The following is a 10416-nucleotide window of genomic DNA, read 5'->3' as shown; positions in this document are numbered from 1 at the left end:
CATGGCTTAATTTTAAATGATTTATAAAATGTTTTAACAGCTTTTTTTCTGATCGACTATGCATTGTCTTTTGTTGCCACGCATGCTTAATATTTCCGTAAACGACCACATTTGCACGTTTTTATATACGTTTGATATCTGCATTTTGTGTCGCAGAACATGCATTTTTATTCTGTCTTATACAGGCTTATTTTTTTCAGCTCTATTACCAGTCCAGGGTATTAATATACAAAATTTTGCTGGCCCTTTTTCCTACATGAAAGTCAAATGATCGTCTCCTTAATTATCTAACGTATTCGGCTTTTCTTTTTCGTGTTAAGTTTTCGTATCGGTAATGTTTTAAAAAGTAAAATCACAAAAATACTGAACTTAGAGGAAGATCAATTGGGAAAGTCCATAATCACATGGCAAAATCAAATAACAAAACGCATCAAAAACGAATGGACAAAAACTGTCATATTCCTGACTTGGTACAGGCATTTTCAATTTCAAATTAAGTTACACAGATTTTTTTCAAAAATACGTGAAATGCAATTTTTTAAACGGAATACCATTGTACGGATGAACACACTAATGTATAATAATTTGCAACATATCGTCTATAATATATTTTTCGTTATAATTTGCATGTTCCTGTTTTTATAATTGTATTCGCATATTCCAAATATTTGTTACGACTAGTTTACACTTCCCCCTTTTATACACGATAGTACAATATGAAAATCGATAAATTCCGAATTAATTTACAGAGCCGATAAAGTAAACAAATCATTAAAAATGGTTTTGTTTTACAGTATTTCAAAATAATTTAAATAAACATTTTATTTATATATGTGGTCATTCTTTGTTCACATCGAGATGACATAATAGCAAAGAGGTTAACTAACTGCTGGATATAGACGTCCTACCTTTTAACCTGTTTGAAATACACACAAACATTGATTTGCCATGTAGTATAAAAATTCACACATTTGACAATTACATCACTGATATTCTAGGGGTACATGTAAGATGGTAAGTTGGTTTTATCTATTACCTTGAATTTAACTAACTTTTTTGTTAAAAGTATAAGACAATAGACAATATACAATACTTTATTAATAAACCTCGGACACATATGTGTACAAGAGGACATCATATATACACGTATACACATGTTTATACTCAATACATTCACACTAAACATAATAATGCTACATACATGGTAAAATAAAGCAAAATGTCAATTTACAAACTTTACCGTAACATTCAACTAAAAAAAAAAAGACTAACATAAGAAAAAACTTTTTAAAATTAATTTATTATGACTTCTAAAAACTTACATTTAATTAAACGTTTATGGATTTGTTTATTTTTGCTAATTATAAAAGAAAGGGGAGTCAGATATTTTTTGCATATATACGTTAGTTTCAATAGATACAATTTCTACAAAAAGGCAAAGCATCCATAAGATCTGTATACCTGTACGAGTGCCAGTATATATATTAGAAGGTTCATCATAGCAAATGAACATAATGGAGCCTATATTTAAACAAAACAAAAATACTGAGTACAAGCGAACCTCTCCAGTTGGAAAAGTTTTAATTCCACTTAATATATAAAAGCTGCAGAAAGATTAAATCTTTTTTGGATTTTGAAGGGCATTTTGTTTTCATAACTGCTGTGGGTGTAATATAAACAAACTCCTGACCACACTAAAAATTACGAGAAAAGGGACGATTTTGCGTTCCCTATTGTTAATTTTCCATTTTTAGATGGTGATGTTCCTTTGGCACCATCTTACGGTGATTATATCTCACAGCTCGTTTGCTATGCAAATGTCTGTTGTGACGTTTCTGATTTAACGAACGTAATCTATGTATTACTGGTAACTTATTAAACCAGGGATTTCGATACCATAAATTACTCAAAACCTTTACTAAATTATTCCAAAGATATGAAGATTTGTTTTTGGAGTTTAGTTGTATCTGTAGAAAACGTATTTCTAACGGGATAGCACATACTCATCTTTACGGAAATGTTGTTAACTGTTCCCGAAAATTTAGAAACGATCCTGGTAAACTTGTCGATCCTTTAAATAAACTCATTCTAAAAGGTTACCAATTCATGGATCTACAGGCTGTCTATACCTGTATCTTGGCATTGCACAAGGTCATGATTTTCTCTGACTGTTTATGACGTCTTTACACGACATCTATTGGATGTGTACGGATTGATAATTAAGTCTTAGATGCATGGTTTTTGTATTAGTTTCTAGAGGCTTTGAACTAGCTATCAGTTAACTGTAAGTCCTCTCAGATCTGTACCTAGTGTCTTTTTGTTGTTGGGACGTACAAGTACCCGTCCCCGTCCAGTTGTATTTTTATCCATCTGATGAGTTAAGCCTTTTTCAACTGATTTTTGTCGAGCCTGCAACTTTTGTTGCAGAAAGCTCGACATAGGGATAGTGATCCGGCGGCGGCGGCGGTGTTAGCTAACTTCTTAAAAGCTTTATATTTTAGAAGGTGGAAGACCTGGATGCTTCATACTTTGTATATAGATGCCTCATGTTACGAAGTTTCCGTCAGTAACATATCCAATGTCCTTGACCTCATTTTCATGGTTCAGTGACCACTTGAAAAAAAAGTTCACAATTTTTTGTAATGTTAAATTCTCTCTTATTATAAGTAATAGGATAACTATATTTGATATATGCGTACCTTGCAATGTCCTCATGTCTGTCAGACAGTTTTCACTTGACCTCGACCTCATTTCATGGATCAATGAACAAGGTTAAGTTTTGGTGGTCAAGTCCATATCTCAGATACTATAAGCAATAGGGCTAGTATATTCAGTGTATTGAAGGACTGTAAGGTGTACACGTCCTACTGGCAGGTGTCATCTGACCTTGACCTCATTTTCATGGTTCAGTGGTTATAGTTAAATTTTTGTGTTTTGGTCTGTTTTTCTCATACTATATGCAATAGGTCTACTATATTTGTTGTATGGAATGATTGTAAGGTGTACATGTCTAGCGGGGAGATTTCATGTGACCTTGACCTCATTTTTATGGTTCAGTGGTCAAAGTTAATTTTTTGTGTTTTGGTCTGTTTTTCTCATACTATATGCAATAGGTCTACTATATTTGTTGTATGGAATGATTGTAAGGTGTACATGTCTTGAGAGCAGATGTCATGTGACCTTGACCTCATTTTCATGGTTCAGTGGTCAAAGTTAAGTTTTTGAGTTTTGGTCTTTTTATCTAATACTATATGCCATAGGTCAACTATATTTGGTGTATGGAAATATTTTATGATCTTTATGTCAGTCGCACAGGTTTTATTTGACCGTGACCTCATTTTCACGGTTCATTGCACAGTGTTAAGTTTTTGTGTTTTGGTCTATTTTTCTTAAACTATAAGTAATAGGTCAACTGTATATGTTGTATAGAAGCATTGTTAGCTGTACATGTCTGACTGGCATGGTTCATCTGACCTTGACCTCATTTTCAAGGTTCATTGGTCTATGTTTAGTTATCTTGGTTAATGTTAAGTTTATGTGACAGTTGTTATAAAGCTTAGCTTGATACTAAGGACTATCAACATAATATCAATGATTAGTATAGAAGGCGAGACATTTCAGCGTGTGCACTTTTGTTATAGTTCGTTCTTATGTTGTATTATTATACTACTGTCCCAGGTTGGGTTAGGGTTGGGATCCTGCTAATATGCTCAACCCCGCCACATTATGTATTTATGTGCCTGTCCCAAGTCAGGAGTCTGTACTTCAGTGGTTGTCGTTCGTTTATGTGTTACATATTTGTTTTTCGTTTATTTTTTTTACACATAAATTAGGCCGTTAGTTTTCTCGCTTGCATTGTTTTATATTGTCATTTCGGGACCTTTTATAGCTGACTATACGGTATGGGCTCTGCTCATTGTTGAAGGACGTACGGTGACCTATAGTTGTTAATTTCTGTGTCATTTTGGTTTCTTGTGGAGAGTTGTCTAGCTCATTGAATTGGCAATTATACCATATCTTCTTTTTTTATAAACACATGAATTTCATTTGATACTGTCAACTCAGTTACACCCTTTAACTCACTTGTCGTTGTTTAGAATTCTTTTGTCTGTTTGTTTGTCCATGCTAAACAAGGACAATCAATACAATGCAATACCGTTGTTATCTGAGAGGGAACATCTCAAAGTTGTATCCCAACTTATAATTTTTACACCTCTTGAAGGAACAGAAAGGAAAGAAATGTTCATCAACATCCAAAACAGATTTTATCTGTCTGAAACACAAAATGCACACAATTTTTATGTCTAGTAGATGCCTGGCCTTAAAACATTTCCAACTGGACAGGGTAGTCTGTAGTTTTTGAGATGTAATTAACAATTTTTTTTGTCCATATGTTATTAATGAACCTTAAAACATAATTTGCTGAATACACCATTCAGGTATATATGCATTCCGAGTTTCCTGCATTCGAAGTAAAATTTTGGATTAGATTTATCAAAAGGAATTGACAAATTTGTCTGTTTACAACACACAATTTTATCTGAAAAGAGACTAACCGACGCATCTAGGCACTTTTTATGCCGGCATCAATAGCTTAGTTGGATTTTGATGTGCATGCATTTTTTTATCCAGTCTGCAGAAAATAGCAAAATAAACAAACATATGAGTCCACTCAGTTACGTAATTCAAATCGTCTATTGTTATGCAGATACCTATTGTCCATCTATTGTCCATGATCACCAATACAGTTCACAACATCTATTATATAAGGGGGTCCTCTCAAACCTCTTTTCAACGTAGTACAGGAAGGGGGAAAAATAACAAAATCAAGTTAAGTTTTCAAAATTCTGAAACTTTATATGCAGTTTTTTTTTTCTATCTAGGTCCAGTTATACTTAAGAATGACATATAGTTATAACTCTGATTAACACAATATATGGCTACTATATACTTTGGATGAAATATGGTGGATGATAAGTTTAATTTGTTATAAATCAAGAAGCAAACATTTTAAACCCTCTATATACATTGAACGCAATGTAGTCTAATAAATTTCACACCTGTATAAAAATATATTCCAAAAGTCTTTGGGCTCGAGTTAAACATCTTCGCCGCTAGCCACGGGTAACGATCTGTGTAGAGAAGGTGCGTGGATCGTAACCCTTGGCTAGCGAAAATGGAAATACAATTATTTTTGTTTTGTTTTTTTCTTTTTCTATTCACACTATGTTTATTCTCTGATTTTAATTGTAGATGCATTGAAGAATTCCAGTAAAAGCTAATATGTCTGGGTTCATTTATAAATTAAATGTTCTTGTCACTTGTGTGCTGACTGTCATTTTTTGGATATTGTTATTGATTCTTGGATGGCTACCTGGTATAGGAACAATCGTGAAACGACGATTCGCAGACAAATCAAAGGAAATGTACGGCGTGGGGTTAGAATCAGTCATAACTCTTAAAACTTTCACATCCGTAGTGAAAAAACATTTATGGGAAATAATATACAGGGAAGCAGAAGTTGGAAAAGCAGCTATTAACACAACAGTATGTAATATAGAAACAAAAACATTTAGTAAACTTCTAGACTTTGAAAAATCCCACCGCCCGTTAATTGTTAATTTTGGCAGCTGCACCTGACCTCCATTTATTGCAAACCTGGAACATTTCAAGGAAATGATCCGTGAGTTTGCCTCTTTAGCAGACTTTGTTATTATGTATGTTAGAGAAGCACACCCTTTAGATGGCTGGAACGTGCGTGGTCCTAAATTTGAAGATATGTTACAGCATAAATCATTGGAGGAAAGAATCGAAGCGGCGAAACTTCTCAGACAAGAAGGTGTGGACTGTCCAATATTGGTAGATACCATGGATGATAAAACATGTCTGGCATATGGTGCGTTCCCCGAACGATATTACATCATCCATAACGGAAAGATAGTCTTGGCAAACGGACTCGGTCCACAATTATATAGTCCACAAGAAGTAAAGTCATGGTTAGAAGTATATCAGAAATCAATGTAAAATGTAAAGGAAAAAGTCTTGAGTATCAAGGTTAAGACCAATATTAAACATTTGCATATTATCAAATTAACTAACAAACATGATTGTTATATATGATTTTCTAAACATTTTGATCTAAGAATAATAAGAAAATTAGTATACGATATAATTTAGATTATGTAAAATTTATTTGTGAACGTTTTTCTTATAACAAATACTAGTTTATATGTAAATCTTTTTGTACGTTTTATTTTAAAGAATGACATCGTAAATGAAGGAGTCATATTCAAAGGAGAAGAAATGACTTTGGATGATATAAGATGTTTCTGAATAAAATTTACAAATCATGATTTGAAGTGTATTAAAAACTAACGGCATATATTTGGGTTATTATTAAAGTAATATGAAACGAGTGACTGGTGAAAAATATTGTGTATCAAATTCTTGAACAAATGCATAGTCTGCCTCATATGACTTAAAAAAACAAGTCGACAAATAAAGAAGCAAAGTTTGTTCCCATAGGAATACCGATTGTTTGTTGAACGTAACAACTATTTTGTAAATAAATAAATCAACCATCTTCATGATCTCAATATCAAACATATATTTAACTTGATGATGTCAGTATCAAACATATATTTACCTTGATGATGTCAGTATCAAACATATTTATCTTGACGATGTCAGTATCAAACATATATTTATCTTGATGTTGTCAGTATCAAACATATATTTACCTTGACGATGTCAGTATCAAACATATATTTACCTTGACGATGTCAGTATCAAACATATATTTACCTTGATGATGTCAGTATCAAACATATATTTATCTTGATGTTGTCAGTATCAAACATATATTTACCTTGATGTTGTCAGTATCAAACATATATTTACCTTGATGTTGTCAGTATCAAACATATATTTACCTTGATGTTGTCAGTATCAAACATATATTAACATATATTTACCTTGATGTTGTCAGTATCAAACATATATTTACCTTGATGTTGTCAGTATGAAACATATATTTACCTTGATGTTGTCAGTATCAAACATATATTTACCTTCATGATGTCAGTATCAAACATGTATTTACCTTGATGATGTCAGTATCAAACATATATTTAACTTGATGATGTCAGTATCAAACATATATTTACCTTCATGATGTCAGTATCAAACATGTATTTACCTTGATGATGTCAGTATCAAACATATATTTACCTTGATGTTGTCAGTATCAAACATATATTTACCTTCATGATGTCAGTATCAAACATGTATTTACCTTGATGATGTCAGTATCAAACATATATTTACCTTGATGTTGTCAGTATCAAACATATATTTACCTTGATGATGTCAGTATCAAACATATATTTACCTTGATGATATGTCAAAGAGACAACAACACGACCAAAGAGCAGAAAATAGCCGAAGGCAACTAAGGGATCTTAAACGCAGCGAGCAAATCCTGCATCGGAGGCGGACCTCAGCTAGACCTTAATGAGTACTAGTTCTGTGAATATTGACGTCATACCAAACTCCAAAACATACAAATGAACTAAAATTAGAAAAAAATATACAAGACTAACAAAGACCAGAGTCTACTGACATGGGAAAGACGCAAAAAATGCGACGAAATTAAACATGTTTTGTGAGATATCAACCCTTCCCCTATATCTTTAGCCATGCAATGTGGAATAATGAAACACACAACAATACGCACATTAAAACTCAGTTCAAAAGAAGTCCGAGTCCTGTTAGAACAGGCAACTAATAAAAAACGACAATGATACATACATGCCATACATTAACAAATGACTACTAGCAGTTACTGACATGCCAGCTGCAGACCTCAATTAAACTGATTGAAAGATTAAGTCTTATTCATATGAAAACCGAGCACAATCCCTCCCGTTAGGGATGAGTATCATATCATCATGAAATATTTGAGAAGAACATAACTCGTATCATGCCAACAACTGGTTTTAGAGAAAATGAGTTTATTTCCGATGCAAAGACCCCATGATTGGATGAATCAATATTAATACCAAAATATGCCATCCTTAATGACCTGACAACAGTATCGTAACTATATCCTTTCTGTATAACAAGAAAAGTATGAATTATCCCTTCATAAAACAATGTATTTTAGTCTACAGTGTCTACTCTTCTTATGAAATAGAGTACATATAACTCTAAGTTTATATAATTGGAAATACTAGTGTAAGGGGAAGGCAGTAAAATGCTGTTTGTTTATACTGTTGCAGGTGAACACTTAAGAAAGATACTTGGATTGCACGTACTCTTAACAAATATTTAGAATATTTAAGTATCCAAATATAATTTGCACTCGCTTGAGGATATATGTTTACAGTAACGCTGAAACTCGGGCATTTATCGCTCATAAAGTTTATCTTTACCGTTGAAAAAGGGCTTGGGAGCAGGTTATGAAAAATGTGCCTTCCCTTAGCAAGTAAATATTAATAGTGTATACAAGGATCTTTTCAGAAGGTTGGATAAGTTCAAGTTATAGTACGGATACATGCCCGTTTCGTACGTTATTAAAATATCTGTGTAGCGCCATACTAAGTACTTGTGTAAAAAAAAAATATAAACAATTTGGCCTGCTTTTGTACGACAATTTTGTTTTTGTATCTTTATCTTTGATTTCTATTTTGACTTAATAATATGGGTAAAATTTTATGTAAATACGTATCACGTCAAAAAGCTAGAACTTGTGTGTGAAGGGAAATATGTAAGTATATTTTCACACAAGAAAACTCGTTTATCTCTCCGAAGAAGCCTATGATTAACTGATACGTCATAAAAAAACACCTAGTTAAAATAAAAGAGAATTCAATAAAAGTATTTGGTTACATGTATTTTTAAACTCGACCAAATTTTAATACCGAAATTTGAACTTTGTTGTACTGAATATTGAACCGCAGAATTGTTCAAATATAAAAAACACACAAATCTATATATACAAGAGTATCTAGGTAAAAAAAAGGTTTAGAGAAAGTGCCTGTGCATTCATGTACTTCTGAGAATCCTACCCTTTTACCGGTTAGTAGCTATAATTGTACAGATTAAACACATGTTTAGTTTTTCGATATAAATAGATATAGGAAGATGTGGTGTGAGTGCCAAGGAGACAACTCTCCATCCAAATAACAATTAAAAAAAAAGTAAACTTCCGATGTCACTGTAGAACGTAGTGCAGTCGCCAAAAAAGTAAATTTTATATTATCCACCAATGTATGTATATTGTATACTGCAAGTTGTTACACCCGGTACTTGAAACTTTTGTTTAAACATGGATCTCAAAGAGGAGCTAAAATGAACTGCTACGCATAAAGACAATCCATATCATCGCTTTCTCGAGATATAAGCGGGGTAACAGGAAATTTTTATTAGTACAAATACAAACAGTTATTACGCCAGACGCACTTTTCGTCTACATAAGACTAATCAGTGACGCTCATATCAAAATATTTATTAAGCCAAACAAGTAAATAGTTGAAGAGCATGGAGGATCCAAAATTCCAAAAAGTTGTACCAAATACGACTAACTAAGGTAATCCTTAGTTTTTCGAAAAATTCAAAGTTTTGTAAACAGGAAATTTGTATCAAATGACCACATTATTGATATTCATGTCAACACCGAAGTGTTGACTACTGGGCTGGTGATACCCTCGGCGACGAAACGTCCACCAGCAAAGGCATCGAACCAGTGGTGTAAATAGTTATCAAATGTACTAGGATTATAATTTAGTACGCCAGACGCGCAAATACATTAAAATTATTATTTGGGCATTTGTGAACATGTTGTTTGTAAAATAGATGGATGATTGTAGGATGAAGCTTTTTATTGTCATGTGAAGTACTCACTTATCACGAGTTATAGGATACCCACATTTTGTATATTGGATCCTATAAACTACATGTCCGTCAGACAGGATTCACCTGACCCTGAATTTGCCTCATTTCATGGATGAAGATTCATCTTAGTGGTCAAGTCCGTATCGAGGATTCGTTAAGCTTTAGGATAACTGTCTGTTGTTATGATTGTAAGGTGTACATTTTCGACTTGTGCAAGGTTTCAACTAACATTGAACTCATTATCATGCATCATTCGGCAATGTTTGTTTTATGTTGTTTGGCCTTTTGAATATATACCTGTATTCTAAAGCGACAAGGTGTTTCGTGTATGGTGTACATGTCTGTCTGCATGTTTCCATGACCATGATGACTTCAATTGTGTTTGATTTATTGAATGATAGTAAGATGTCTATGTCTGGCTGTCGGTCAGGGTTCATATACTTTTGACCTTATGTTCCGAATTAATTGGCCAAGCATAACTTTTACATGTGTCAGTTTCTAAGGTACTGTAAGGATCGGAAC

General features: G+C 33.0%; 1 pseudogene; it reads left to right on the top strand.

Moving 5' to 3' along the window:
* Positions 1-931: 931 nt before the first annotated feature.
* On the top strand, positions 932-6353 carry LOC143064008 (thyroxine 5-deiodinase-like; annotated as a pseudogene).
* Positions 6354-10416: the final 4063 nt, after the last annotated feature.

This window comes from Mytilus galloprovincialis, chromosome 2, assembly GCF_965363235.1.
Source record: "Mytilus galloprovincialis chromosome 2, xbMytGall1.hap1.1, whole genome shotgun sequence".
In the NCBI taxonomy this organism is placed as follows: domain Eukaryota; kingdom Metazoa; phylum Mollusca; class Bivalvia; order Mytilida; family Mytilidae; genus Mytilus; species Mytilus galloprovincialis.
The sequence above is the reverse complement of the archived record's forward strand: the minus strand, read 5'-3'. Positions and strand labels throughout refer to the sequence as shown.